The following is a 16,159-nucleotide window of genomic DNA, read 5'->3' as shown; positions in this document are numbered from 1 at the left end:
TTGATCAATGTGCTTAATAAGAAGGCGTGAATCCATTACATTAGCACCTTATTATACACCACATTGATCATATAGCTTGGAACGGTGGAACCTTCATAAATGTCAAATCAGAGACAAGCACAAGCCCGCAGGCAAGCTGGCGGCCATTACTGGTCGCGGAAAACTGGAAAATCTAAAGTGATAATATTCACATTTCAAAAAGTGGTGATGTTTCGTTGACGGAAAACTTATGAGGCAAAACGCCTTTTAGGTGGCAGTTGGGAACAACACACCATGCGTAGGCGAATCATAGTAGGTTCGTCTCGGCGTTTTGCCTCGCCATAATGTTAGATATTTCATCAAAATGTGGAAAATTTCGGTTGTTGACATTTTTTTTTCGCCTAGCCTAGTTTTGTTACGGCCATCTCAAACATGGTAAATATGTGCGAATGCCCAAAGGGTTACGATTACCCTACAGTGACATTTATAATAACAGTGTCGTCAAGTGTCAGATTTGGAACAGAATCATCTGTCAGTTCCATACAAATGCGCGTTCCAAACGAGCAGGAGACCTGTCTAATGTGACACATGCCGGTACTCTTCTTATAGGACTCTACCCTCCAGTAACATTTTTGTTTTAATCTGGTTTTATAGAAGTCATCTAGAGAGCAAATATAAGTTTTCATAACCATATGTTATCCATATAGTATTCATAACCATATAACCAATAAACCAAAAATGTTACTTGGGTAGGTTACCCTATCCATTGTTGTATGTCTCGTCCACACATCAACTCACTGTTCTTAACAATGGAGAACGATGCGATGCTTTAAGGTGAAACTTTCCAGAATCCAAATAAATTATACGTTTTCAGAGGTAACATTCTCGATAAACAAGCTATGAATAACACACACAAAAAAAAATCGTTGGTAAAAATAAAAGAAACGTTGGTAAAATTAAGAAAATGAGTTAGTGATTTTCAGTAGAAAGTATAGAATTGTTGAATCTACCAATGCAAAAAATGTCACTTCGGTGAACACTTTGACAAGAGCGGACTTTTCAAAATAACATTTCTCCCTCAAAACTAAATGTGTATTACTATTTAAAATAACAATTTCTTTTCAAAATAACATGTGTTTTTTATTTTCAAAATAACAATTTGCTTTCAAAACTAATGTGTATTTTATATTGAAATCGACAGTAATATTTTAAAATTGTGTGCTTTTAATTTTATTCTTTGTACTTATTTATTATTTTATCTGACATATGTATCTATTTAAAATAATTATTTCATATTTATATCTCCTCCGAATGAGTTCTTAATTGCTGGAAGATCCCGATTATGACGAGTCGCTACCGCTGGCGTTTACCTCAAATGCAAATCCCGCAACTGCGATGCATCGCAACTTTGCCGGACTATGCTGTATCTAAAATCATACATCATATTATATATTATAAGTTGCAATTAATTTATAATAAGTGCATTATTTTACCCGGATAGACGCTGCAGACATGTCTTTTTGTCCTTTCCCCGTATCATTAGCTGCTTTCTGCACCCTTTTGGCCAACTGATCTGTTTATTCACGGGGTTAAATTCTGCCGTTCCGCTACGTTTCACAGGGGGCTTTATTGTTCCATTAGGACCACGTTCTATCAGGTCACACATTATCTGCAATGTTCCGATTGCTTGAAGATCTTTCCCTGGTCAAATATGCGGCCTCGCTTATCGGCATCGGACCAGCTGAAGTAGTGCTTCAACAATTCCTTGGTTTCGTGCAAGTTGGCATCCAGTTTTTTCCACTCGTAAACGTAATCCTTCTTCCAGTCGGGCGGTGGAATGAATGCCAGTTCCTGACCGCGCCCGACCCAAATGTCGCCAAAGAGATAGACGGAAGCGAACGCCTTTTGGGATTTTTTTCCAGCCGCTGCAATGCTCCAGTGATCAAGTTACAGCTCACGAACGCCTTGGTCACCTAGGTATTTGAACCTAGGTAGGTACCAGATGGAGTAGTCCGAGCCGAACTTCTCCCAGAAGTAAGGAATGAACTTGACCTCATCTTTGTTCTAGTAGCATCGCTTGAAATCGTCAAAGTTGAACCACAGACTGTCGGTGGTGCATCCAACTCTTCAAACGGCTCAACTTCCTTCTCCTTTTTAGCAGGGGCGGCCTTGATTCATTCTTTTCTTTCTTTTCTTTTTGCTGCCCAGCTCCTCCGCTTTAGGCCTGGAATTCGGAAAGCTTCTTGGTTTTGAATTTGGCCACCTTGGCACACAGAGTGACGATGGCCTTTACCTACGACTGGTTCAGGACCGTTGTGAATCAATGGGTGACGCCTCCGAACGGAGCCCAGAATGATGGTTTTGTAGGCATTCAGGAAACCACGATGTTTGCCAATGTCAGACGCTCACCTACCAGGAAGGTCTAATGAATACTCCCAATGTAGCCTTCAGGTTCCCACTCGCTCACACGCTCGAAATTGTTCTTCTGGAACCGAATGATACCGATGATTGGGAAGCTCAGGCTTGCACAGCCGGCAGCAGTTTATGGTCGGCCAGGGACAGGAACGACAGCACTTCGGCAATCTCGTCTTACCACGGAGCGGCTCATTTGCGGCTCATCATGCTTTGTCGTTGCTTTCGGTCAGCAACCTGTAATGAATTCGTATCAATGGACTCAAATATTTTTCAAATATTATATTATTCGTATAGAAAAAAGTAAAACACCTTACCTTTTCGAGTGGTAACTTTTTCAGGAAGGCTTCGCTCTTGTTGGTCTGACCGACCAACCCAAAAAAGGAAAAAATCGTAGAATAGCACTGCGAGCAATTTTCCGCGCCAGATGGGATATGCATTGGCAAACGTTTCAGAAATTTTCCTTACGCCGAACCAGTTCTTTACATTTTTTAAAATGACGGAATATATTGCTGCAGTGGTGCCGACATCCGTAGCAGTACCGTTTTAATTAGTGTAATTCGCGGAGGGCATCCTCCTGACATGCCTTTCTCGTTTTCTGTCTCCCAATTTGATGACGGATGAACTTGACAAACCAATTTTCCTCCACAAGCTCCACGCGCACTACAATTTACCGGAGAAACGAAAAAATGATGAATTTCGGCAGCAGCAACAAAACAGGTAAATAAAATGTTTTGATAAAAAAGCGGAACAATTTGACAGCTCGAATAGTTGCCTGCTGCGTTTAATTTATAGCTAGTGTTGCCAAACTTCAAGAAAACTTGGATTCATTTTGAAATTTTTCAAATTGTCATTTGAAAATTTTTCGCTTTTGAAATTACAATGTTTTGCTTAAAAAATAATTTTCATAATATGAGTTTTACTCTCACAGTAAATGTTTCGTTAATCAAAATTACCAAAACTAAGCAACTTTTAAAATGAGAACGCTTTATTCTTAATAACACAATTTTTTTTCTCTCTGTGCAGTCATATTTTTATTTTAGCTTTGCTTCGTCACAGCAAGCATAGAATCTATAGAATAAAAATATAACAGCTGCTCGTTGCTTCAGTAATAAATATGGTCGTAATGACCTAGAAAACACGAAGTGGAACAAAACTGGATTCAGAAAAATTCGTTCTTGAACGAATGAGTCTAATCGTGCATAGGGAAAGTAAGGGGGAAATATGCCCTTGGCTAGAGTCCCTAGCCGAGTAAATACTACTTAAATGTCTTAAATATGCCAATTTTCCTTCATATTTTTTCGTGTTAACACCTCAACAGTTAAAGAACATAGCTATTTGATCTTCTTCTTCAATGGCTCTCGTTCTAAATGGAACTTGACCTGCTTTTCAACTTATAAGTTATAACACTATAGTGTTCTACTAATTTTGTTTCTCAGTTATTAATTAAAAGCTTTTATATGCCTTTCATTGCATGAGTATGCATATTGTGTGATGAGCAAAATAGAACTCGCCATCTCCAGATTGGAAATCCTCGCCTTTATTCACAAGGCTTACTGGAGACTCCCATGTCTAGCAGATAGCACCCCAAAATTGTAAAAAAATGATAATAAAATATTAAAATTAATAATTCTCACGGTAAAACGCCTTTTTACCAAATTGCACATGCGTCGGCTAAACAACATGGTCAGCGCGTGGAGGCGCGTGGTACATCGTAGGTTAGTGTCGTCGCAAGGGCGTTTTGACTCACCAAAAGATGTTTTATCTAAATGCGATTAAGCTTGGTTTCCCCTAACATGCTGTCTATTATTTTACCACTATTTTCACCTAAGCTCTATAATTCCAGCCTTAAGGCCCCTACGCAATACAACGGAACGGCGACGGAAACGTCAGATTTGACAGTTAGTCCATATATTTTCTATCAAATTTTCCGTTTCCGTCGCCGTACCGCTGAATTGCGTTTGGGGCTTTAGCTTTGCTTGGTCCATCTCAACTTCGAAATATATTGCTTGGGGGTGGGGTTGATTTTGGCGTGTTTCCATGAGGTTTGAGGTTTTCCCAACACTGATAACTAATCGCAATGGTAAATGGTAACTCACAACAGGTATAAAAATATCTGTATTTTGATCACGCAAGGGTTTGGTAGATATTATTTAAAATTTTATAAATAACTCGTGAGTTATATTGCCTAACAGGAAATGCAAATTTGTTTTTATGATTAGAGATTTTTGTTTACTATGGCGATTTTCATTGATAGATTGGTTCATCTCAATCTGCTTAAAAGTCAAGAATTACATAGGTTTTCTCGAAATAATGTTAAAGTTTGATATCAACCAAGAAAAACAAATTTAGCCCAAAATTGTGATCCATCATTGCTCAAAAATAGAATATCCAATATGTATAATAAAAATTTCGAACGACGTTAAGCCAATTCAATGATATCATCTTAATCTTCGACGTACTTTTGCCTGGACGTTATCGTTCAAGAATTGATATGGCACTCGAAATGCTATCGCTCGTTAATGCCGCGCACCCGTCCAGACTGCTTACTGCTTACAAGACAGCAATAATCTTGATCACAAGCGCCAATTGGCACTTGTTATGAGTGCAGGTTATAATTTTAAGATTTGGAACACTTGTTTTGTAAGCTAACATAAAAAATAAGCCACTTTAATTTTATATATTTACTTTATGAATGTCGGGTCTTTTCCTTGTGAAATTTGAACACTCGGGGAATCCGGCAGTATTCATTCAACATGGGAATTCCAAAGCCATTAGCGTCAATCGAAATCAATTGAATATTTTGAAAGATTTTGGTGCTAAATTTAAAGGTACGCCATAGATAAATAATTGCAATGTAAACAGAATGTTACTATAATCACTGTGGTGATAAATCGTTACAGAAGGGAATCCCCTTTGGTCTATCTTATCGGTGATTCAAACTGCACATAAAGACCAGTTATCCAATCGATATTCTCGTTTAGCATTATCAGACCTATAATTCCGTCATTATTTCCAGTTCCTGTTTGTGATGCCTTTGTTTCTCTTGTTCAAGAAACCAATTCTGAAAGGCTATATAATCAATCAATCGATTCAGTTCAACGAACTAAAAAGCTATTGATTTGTTTAGATTTCAGTTCATTGCTAAAATGACATCTGTCTACCTGCTTTGAATATCACACTGTCTTCAAATAATTTTACCTCTTTGAATTTGTTTGCAAGATGTTGTAATCGCTGGCGAATTTTACCTATTATATTGAATTTATTCAAAATCGGTTGATACGTTCTATAGTTAGAGCAAAAACAATTTTGATCCACAAAGCTTAATGTTTTGATTAAAAAAGCCTAAGGTGTTCCACCAGGATTAGGTAAATTAGGCTTCGTAATTCTTGCTAGCTCTGCGTTAAATTTCTTTGAAAGGAATGTGTACGAATAGGGGAGGAGGTTCGGTTGTGGGCACCCTTTTGTGTTTGGTCCATAACTTTGGCCCTGGTTGATCTTATGTAGACATTTGCATAGCAATCGAAAGCTAAACTTATAACCTTACTACTAGCAAAGAAATTAATATGATTTCATCGATTTAGAAAAAAATATTGACAATTTAGAAAATTTGACATTTTTGGACATTTTCACTTCGTGGTTCAATTGTGGGCACCCTTGAAAACTTAGCTAAAAATAAAGAAGCATGAATAAAAACCACCCAGATTTAAAGACAAGGAATAGTTTATTAATTCTAAAAGTCAGGAGACGCTAAAAATTTCAAATCAATTCACCTAGCAGTGATGATGCCTCCCTCGGTGCATTAAGGAGGATATTGAAAAAAATCACATAAGAAAGGTCTAAATAGCACTTTAGGTAAATGGGTTTTAATTTTTCATTGATTTACGTTTTATTGGTATGCATCACAGTCAAAAAAATCCTGATTAATCACCCTAGCGGCAATAGTGCCTTTCTCGTTCATTTCAAAAAATAATATTTTGGCCATAAATTTTGATCCCATAGTCCGATCTGACCAATTTTCAGTAGGAAACAATGGTCAAATCGGTCAACGCTTTGTTCCAAAAAGTGTGTGTATAATGACTAGACATGCCCAAAGAACAAAAATATTAAATAAACTCATTATTTCGAACAATTATGTCAAACTAATTATAAAAACTGCCTTAAAACGTTTTTAAAAATAAGTTAAGGGACAAGTAAAACGATATTGAATGATTTATCAATAAAATGAGGGTGCCCATAACCGAACCAATAAAGGTGCCCACAACCGAATTTCGCAGCCTTTTTGGAACGAGAAGAAAAAAAATCGCGCTAAAATTTTGATGGCAATCGACATTGGGCCTCAAAATAGATTAAATTTACTGTGTAAATACGCATTAGAACTCACTTTTTGAATTAAATCCTTTAATTTATGACACTTTGAAAAAGGCCAAAAAAACTTTCGTGTTGTTTTTCTTGTACGAAAAAATTATTTGTTTCTAGTTCAAAGTAGAGATGCCCATCCGGTTTGATATTGAGCACAAAACATCATGCTATTATAGCAAACAAATGACGGTTGTCAGAATGACAGCATCTCTTATCTGTCAAAAGATACATAGGGGTGCCCATAACCGAACGGTGCCCACAACCTCCTCCCCTACATTATTTTCCAAACGTTAGTGATAAACTAGTTATTTGCCAAAATTAACTGGAAAGGATGAGGAAATGGGTCTCCAGTTAAGCAAATGCGTAGGATTACCAATCCGGAGATGGCGAGTTTGATTCTCGGTCCGGTCAAGGATATTTTTGGGTGAGAAACATTCTAGACTTCCTGGGCATAGTTTGTTTAGCAGCCTGTCTTCGTTTGCGGAGACCTTTGTCGGCGAATATCAAAGCGGTTTTCAAGAAGGACGATCAAAAACGGAGCAGATCTTTACTCTGCGAAAAATCCTTGATAAATTCTGGGAATACAATTTGCGAGCTTATCACCCGTTTGCATATTTTAAGGCAGAGTATGACTCAATGAAACGGAACGAACTGTGACATACATAGAATGCTAGAACATGGCTTTCCTGCAAAGCAAATTGGATGATTCGTTAGGCTGTATCCTAATCAAGCGTAACAATATCTGGTGAGACATCCGGTTCGTTGGTGACGATAGATGGAATGAAGCATGGTGATGCGCTCTCATATCTGGAAGGTGCAATTCGAAGATCTGGTGTGCAAAGAAACGAAACCATCATCAACAAGTCTTACGTGCTCTTTGATTTTTGCGGTTGAAATTGACATCATTGGTGTAGAACGCAGGGCAGTTGAAGAGGCTTTCGTGCTTTTTAAACGGGAGACTGAAAGCATAGGACTGATCATAAACTTTGTCAAAAAGTGGCAGACAATGTGGCAATTCAAATGGTGTTGATCCCGAGATGGAAATGGATGGGATGCGATTTAAGGCTATCGAGGAATTTATATATATCTTAGAACACGTGTTACACGTGGGGCCCTCCTCAGCCATGCGGTAAGACGCGCGGCTACAAAGCAAGTCCATGCTGAGGGTGGCTGGGTTCGATTCCCGGTGCCGGTCTAGGCAATTTTCGGATTGGAAACTGTCTCGACTTCCCTGGGCATAAAAGTATCATCGTGTTAGCCTCATGATATATGAATGCTAAAATGGTAACCTGGCTTAGAAACCTCGCAGTTAATAACTGTGGAAGTGCTTAATGAACACTAAGCTGCGAGGTGGCTCTGTCCCAGTGTGGGGATGTAATGCCAATAAGAAGAAGAAGGGATTTCATGTAGGGATGGCATTATTGTATGGAGTCTAATTTTATCAGCTAGAGGCATTAATTACTGTTTTCCCCACTTTGCACTATCCTCAGAATTCTCCCGCGGTATTGGATGATATTGAGTTAATGAGGTTGTAGGCATGTCTAGTTGATATTATTCAAAGTCAGAATTGATGACGGGTTGTTTTCAGGTCTAAGTCAGCTAATGTTGAGTAATGGTATTGAAGATCCAGGCTTGAAATGTGTACCAGATTATTTCGAAATTAATCCTAGAGGAAATACCTGGAGAAGCTCCCAAAATAATTTCTGGTGAATTTTGTGTGATATAGATATCTGTGCAATATGAATACCCTAAAAATAGAGATGTAAGTGGTGTCATTGCATAAGTAGCATAACGACCACCCACCAAGCCACCCACCGCTAGGCAATATTCGCCTCTACGGTTTCGCCACCCAGCACACAGCATGCCATGATTCTGCCTCTTTCTTAACACGACCACCGGCGCGAGCACACACGTTTTCCCCGAATAGTCTCCCATCACTCCGACGTCAGTAGCCAACGGAAGACCGACCAGCCGAATTGCAGCGAGAATCTGAACCTCACATTGGCGATCCTACCAGGTAAATTCTAGAATTTGCATGTTCAGGACCCTCGAGAATACTATGCGGTCAAACGGGAAAAAAATGAACGAATTGAAATGTGAATGAAAGAAATGAAATGAATCAGAAATGTTTTTTTTTGCTGAGATTGCATCGGTTTTGGCTTGGAATGCCACAAGTGTCCTGAAAGGACACCGAAATGACAAAATGACATCGGCTTGTGACTTGGAATGTCACAAGGTGTTCTGAGAGAACACCGGAACAACTATACGGTTACTTTAAAAAAATATAATTCGTAAATATGTTTGGCATCGGTATGTGGCTTAAGTTGCTACAAAGTGTTCTGGAAGAACTCCGGAAATGTGGACAAGATAGCGTCGGTTTGTGACTTGTAAAGTCACAAGGTGTTCTGAAAGAACATCGGAAATGTTTTTTGATGAGATTGCATCGGTTTGTGGCTTGGAATGCCACAAGTGTCCTTAAAGGACACCGGAATGACAAAAAAAAAATTAATTAAAAATAGACATCGGCTTGTGACTTGGAGTGGCACAAGGTGTTCTGAAAGAACACCGGAACAACTACATAGTTATTTAACGAAAAATATGGAATATCGATAGGAAATATGTTTGACATCGGATTGTGGCTCAAATGGCTACAAGGTGTTCTGAAAGAACATCGGAAATGTTTTTGATGAGATTGCATCGGTTTGTGGCTTGAAATGGCACAAGGTGTTCTGAACGGACACCGGAGAAAATGTTGATAAGATGACATCGGTTTGTGACTTGGAATGTCACATGATTATTTGAATACGTTCGAAAAAAAAAAATAAATCTTGGCATCGGTTTTGTGGCTTGAATTGCTACAAAATGTTCTAGAACAACGAAACATTTGGATGGTTTTGAACAAATATTTCATTTTATATCAAGAACATTCTTGATATCGGTTTGTGGCTCTAATTGTCACATGGTGTTTTGGGAGAACACTGGACAATTTGTTATTGTGACTGATCATCGGCCTGGGGATACGTTGATAATAACAGAATAACAGAATGATTAATCCATCGGTTTATCATTTGGAATGACATAATCAGTTCTTGAGGACCACTGGAAAAGTTATATTTAAGAGTGATGATAACACCGATATGTGAGTTGCAATGTCACATGGTCTTCTGATAGAACATTGGAACACCTACATTTTTTTGATAAACATAATTTTTGAAAATGTGCTTTACATCGGTTACGGCTCAAATTGCCATAAAAAAAAATTGCTGTAGACACCAGTTTAGGACTTGAAATGTCCAAAATGTCCCGTTGAAAAAAAATGATAAAAAAAAATTGGGGATCACAAAAAAATAAATAAATAATAATTCTAATTTATTTTAACAAAACACAAACAAAATCGAGGAAAAGTTACAATCTTTATACTAATCAGAAGATAATGATAGACATATACTTTTTTATAGTGGAGGGGGGATGTGTGATATAGATATCTGTGCAATATGAATACCCTAAAAATAGAGATGTAAGTGGTGTCATTGCATAAGTAGCATAACGACCACCCACCAAGCCACCCACCGCTAGGCAATATTCGCCTCTACGGTTTCGCCACCCAGCACACAGCATGCCATGATTCTGCCTCTTTCTTAACACGACCACCGGCGCGAGCACACACGTTTTCCCCGAATAGTCTCCCATCACTCCGACGTTAGTAGCCAACGGAAGACCGACCAGCCGAATTGCAGCGAGAATCTGAACCTCACAAATTTTGTAGAGGAATTCCTGTAGGAAATTCTAAAATAGTTCCAAAGATAATCTACGAATTAATTCTTTAAAAATTTGATTGAATTCATGAAGGGATTAAAAGAAACTGAATAAATTTTCGAAACGAATTCGTCAAGTAATTTCTGGAAGAATATTTTAAGGTCACTCCTGACGGAATCCAAGTTTCAAAGTGCTCGCGATTTTGGGGGCACACCACTCGATACGGAAGCAACGCACAACTGTCATTTTTATTTTTTCACGCATGCTGCGACGCAGCAAAACTAAATCAACAAAAATGACAGTTGTGCGTTGCTTCCGTATCGAGTGGTGTGCCCCCGAAAACGCGAGCACTTTGAAACTTGGATTCCGTCAGGAGTGACCTTAAAGAATGTACAATGGTATTTTTGAAGAAATTCTTAAAAGATTCTCTGAAGGAGTTTCCTGAATATATTTTCAAGCAATTCCTAAAGGAATTTAGGAAGGAACTCGAAATAGAATTTGCGAAGAAATTCCTAGATTTCTACAGGAATTCCTTCGAAAATTCCTTTAGGAACTCCGGCAATTCCCGGAGGGATATCTTCAAAACATCATCCCGAAATGAATCCAGTAATTCCTTCGAAAATTCTTCCAGCAATTCTTTCGGAATTTCCCTTAGACATTTGGTCAATACTTTCACATCGTATTCTTTCTTTAATTTCTTTCAAGAAAATCCTAAGACCTCCGAACCACTTCGGAAACTCCTTGAGCAACACTTTTAGAAATCATACCAGGAATTTCTCAAAAAATTCTAGAATAAAAGTGATGAGTGTTTCCGATTTTTTTTTTTGAAAATGTGGTCTAATGCGTTAATTGTTTGTGAATGGCAGGTAAAACTCGTCTCGTAGGTTTTCCCAGTACTTTAGCAACTGCAGTAGAGCAGGGCATGATTAGCCTCCACCACCCTATAAGACCGCATCCAACCACTCACAATAGTCCTCCAACCCAACACCAGAAGGCCTGAAGTATCTTCGTTAAGTAGCCATTAAGGGGTGGCGTAATTGGGTCGATACTATGAGATGAGGTCACTGACTTGAAAAAGGAGGTCATGACCCTGGGATGCGGTCACTATTCCAAAGTATTTTGAAGCGAACGGATGTTACAAAGTTACCAAAGTTGGAAGTTAAAGAGTAGAGAGAAAGTACTTGGGACAAGAGAAGGCGTTGAGGACAACCCCACGGTCTTTACGTTGAAAACCCCAGCAAGAACCGCCGTAATTCCCTGGTTCCGTAGTCGGCCCAATCCGGCATTGTTTCCGCTGATAGTCGATCGCCCTTCTTATTGGTCGAGTTGTAACGAAGCAAGAAGCGAGGAAGATCTCCAAGCCACCCAGCGATACTCCCGGTAAGCCCGCACAGCCACAGAAGGAAGGAAGGAAGAAGAGGAAGGAAAGAGTGGTGCAGTGCTGCGAGGAAGGCCAGGGCTCTAAAGACAGGTTAACTAGCTGGGATTTCTTTGAAAAATCATCCGGAAACAACTTCGGAAATAAATCTAAAAATCATTTTTAAATTCCTCCTCAATGTTTCTTCGAAAAGAATGAATTTTAAGAATTACTTCAGAATCTACCTAATGAGGAAATTCTTCGAATCATTCATTTAGAAATATATTCACGAATTCCTTTTAAACATTATCCGGAAAAACCTTCCGAAACGTAGTTGGCGGGACAAGTTAAAATCAAAAAGAGATGCAACTCTGGAAAGAGGTTCCAGATCAATCAAACGGCAACGGCTTTCATAGCTAGGGGTTTTGCCAAGTTAATCTGCGCAATGCGAATCTCAGAAAACGACGCTGAACGGATTCAATTCTTTCGGCGCCGTTTTTATAGTATGCATGCATGTATTAGATAATTACCGACCGAGCAGTACTCCATGACGGAACGAGTCAGGCAACAGTACAACGACTTTAGACAGTAAATGTCCGTGAATTCTTTGGCAATCCTGAAGATGAAACCCAAAACCTTTGATGCTTTGCTGACAACATAGGAAATGTGTGGCCCCCAATGGCTGGAACGAAATGCAATGACGGCAGCTCTCCGTGGGTGCGTGTGCACGCTACGGAGGTCTGACCAGAAGAGGCCGAGTCATGGCTTGCTGCGCACTGATCGACACGCTGAGGTGTTAATGTATAATCACACGCTGATGGTAATATACTCAAACCCCACATTTCCCTTCTTCTCTCATTAAAAAAGGCAAAAAAAAATCCTCTAGCATAGAACGCATTGATTTTTTTTAAAGTTATTTGCGCGAGACGAAGATGAACATATTGCTTTTGAGAAACCGATGATTTCCTTTAAAAACTGAACTTCAAAATAAACTTGTCTGATAATCCTGGTTTTCAATCGCAGACCAACGAAATGCAAGTCAATAGGTTGTATCATTTAAATGTAGAACTAAATTGGTAAATTGATCTCACAAAAACATTTTGTATTGTAGCAATAATCTAAATATCTTATACCGTCCATTAGATCCAACTATCAGCTTTATATATAGTAATACCAGCATGCTGTCATTCAACATATCGATGTTGAACTTGCTAACAACCGCTTAGAACATGTGTTCCCAAACTGTGGGCTGCGACTCCCAGGGAGGTCGTGGGCTGATCAATGATGGGTTGCGAAAGACGAATCTTGATTCATTCTTTTGTCCCTATTTTGTCCCACAAATCTATCACAGCCATTAGAACATTTATTTTTATTTTATTTTCGTCAACCAACGTAGACTAGTACATATACATATACATGTTTGTTTTTGTGAGTATAATTAAATAATAGGTTTTTTTAGTAAAGTGATGTATAATTTTGATTTTGAATTTATATTGCTGAATTTGTAATGTTTGTTCTTTGAAAATACTGTCTAATGTTATGCCGAGACATTGTTAAGTCAATAGTTTCGCAGTGTTGATTGTAAACGGCCATCATTCGGTTGAGAGGCCCAAATTTGGCGTAATTTGTTCGGCAGTGGTTGGTTAAAAATAATGTTCTATGTCGAAGTAGCCGAGAAGGTATGTAAAAGTTAAATTTCGATAAAAAGATTTGGATCTGGATTTGGATGAAAAAAGGATTTGGATGGATTAGATTTGGATCTATGTAGTGAATGGAGAACAATAAATTTTGAGATTCTGTCAAATACAATGGAATCCAAACAATTCAAATCCAAGCCACATTCCAATATAAATCCGTTCCAAATCTAATCAAGTGAAATTCTAATCCAAATTTAAATCAAATCCAATCCAAATCCAGTCCAAATCCAATTCAAATCCAGTCCAAATCCAATCCAAATCCAGTCCAAATCCAATCCACATCTAACCAAAATCTAATCCAAATCCAATCCATATTCAATTCAAATCCATTCCAATCAAATCCAACCAAAATCTAATCCAAATCCGTTCGAATTCCAATTTATTTCCAATCCATTCAAAGTAATATAATGATGGGGTATGAAGCAATTCTTAATGGTTTGTTCAATCTAACGCGATCTTTTTTTTTTTGCGGAGGGTCGCAAGCAATATGCGATTCTCCTAGGTGGGTCGCATGCACAAGTAGTTTGGGAATATGCGGCCTAGGATATCCCTAGTAGCACAGTTCAGATCGATTTGGTTGCAGCAACTCCAATGTGACTGGATTTGGTCGCATATGAGTCACAGTAACTAATATGTGGCATGTGTGCTACTCGGGATGATATTTATCTAACATTTCGCAGAGATATCATACTTAAATGAGATAGCATAAGTATATACCTAAATTTTAGACTTATGTTAACCAGTACTATTAGCCAATAACTCCAAACTTTGTGAATACTGGCAACATTTTTGGAGCTTCGTGAATGTTGGATATCTCATCCGACGGGTAATTCCGCTACGACTACTAAGTCAGTAAATTCCAAAATAACCCCAAGATAATATATTAAGCCTTTTAAACAACTTTGTAGCATACGATAGATCTCCATATATCTCAGATTACGATAGAACTGGCTTAACTGGTAGTCTTATGTACACTAAAATCGCTAAGTTATACATTTCAAACTAAATTTATTTTAACCAAAATAAATGCTTCTGTGACCCACCTTAAGATTTTTTAGATTGTCAACTTTTTTTCTCGGCAGCCTCCCAGACACGCCTTGTGGTATTGCAAACCATAAACCAGCGGTTGCCCATGCTATGTGATTTTGCAAACCTCAAACCATTTTCCAGCGGTCTTCCAGACGCATCTTTGTGGTTTTCCAAACGACAAACCATTTTCCAGCTCTTCCTGGCGCGCTTTGTGATTTTCCAAACCACAATCCATTTTTCAGCGGTCTTCCAGACACGCTTTGTGATTTTCCAAACTACAATCCCTTTTGCAGCGTTCTCCCAGACGCGCTTTGTAGCAATAAAAATCCATTGCATTGTGTTTTTTTAATCATCAGATATTTTAACATATTATCAAATTACCAATTGAATTCAACTCACATTTTGATATCAGCGTCAGGATCCAACAAATAACCTGGCAGGATCGCCAAAATGTGTGGCCCCAAATGGCCGGAGCGAAATGCAATGACGGCAGCTCTCCGTGGGTGCGTGTGCACGCTACGGAGGTCTGACCAGAAGAGGCCGAGTCATGGCTTGCTGCGCACTGATCGACACGCTGAGGTGTTAAGGTGATTATAGAATGAAGCCAGAAATCGGCCATTTTGTAAACCACGTGCTTTTCCAATATTTTTTTCATGAGCACGAGATGAAAGAACCATAACGTGTATGGGGCTGAAATAATGGTAGATCGTTTGCTTAGTTATGCTGAACAATCATAATTTGAGTTTCGGCACTGTACGAAAACTATTACGCCAGATTTGGGGTTTAGGAAATGTATGTAGATAAACGTGTGGTGAATTTGAAATTCACCACGGGCTTCATTCTATAATCACCTTAATGTATAATCACTCGCTGATGGTAATATACTCAAACCCCACAGGAAACATGCTGCTTAAAGGTGAGTTTTGAGTCTAGAATAACTCCCAGGTCCTTAACTTGATTTACTCGTTCACACTGGCGGAGACAGAGGTGGGGCACCACACGATGCCATCACACTATTGTTCTGGCGCCAAGTAGTGCCCCACCAAATAACAATAGCTGGCGCCGCCAGTGCTCGTTCAAATTCTGTGTCAAACAAGATATACTTGTGAATTATTGTTTCCCTTTTCCACGAGAAAGAGATTACCGAAGATTTAGATGGGTTAACACGCGGTTAAGCACGCACCAACTTGCAAAGGCATCCAGTTGACGTTGCAGAGAGTGACAGTCTTCAATGGAATAAATTCGGAGATACAGTTTGAAGTCGTCTTCGTAGCAAAGCCGTGGTCTCTTGATTGTCAGAATGGCGTCGTTGAAATAGATCAGAAATATCCGTGGTCCCAGGTGACTACCCTGAGAAATGCCTGAGGTAGCGACAAAATGGTTCGACTGATGATCTCCAATAACCACGGTAAGGCTGCGACCGGTTAAATACGACTGAAACCATCGCAAGAGAGAACCATTGATTCCTAGGCGATCCAAATTAGCAGTAGCTATGCGATGATTCAATTTGTCAAAAGCTGCTGTTAGGTCTGCGATCCACCATGCTGCTGTTGATGTGCACAAAAGA

The 16,159-nt window shown here is 38.9% G+C and overlaps 1 protein-coding gene and 1 pseudogene across 4 annotated transcripts in view; one reads left to right on the top strand and one right to left on the bottom strand.

Annotated features, from left to right (window-relative positions):
• The window catches only part of LOC134209659 (uncharacterized), a 90,330-nt gene that overhangs the window by 55,808 nt on the left and 18,363 nt on the right, over positions 1-16,159 (top strand). The window lies entirely within an intron of this gene.
• On the bottom strand, positions 1,143-11,795 carry LOC134215084 (elongation factor 1-gamma-like; annotated as a pseudogene).

Source organism: Armigeres subalbatus, chromosome 2 (genome assembly GCF_024139115.2).
Source record: "Armigeres subalbatus isolate Guangzhou_Male chromosome 2, GZ_Asu_2, whole genome shotgun sequence".
Lineage (NCBI taxonomy): Eukaryota > Metazoa > Arthropoda > Insecta > Diptera > Culicidae > Armigeres > Armigeres subalbatus.
This window is presented reverse-complemented; position numbering and strand designations above follow the sequence as displayed.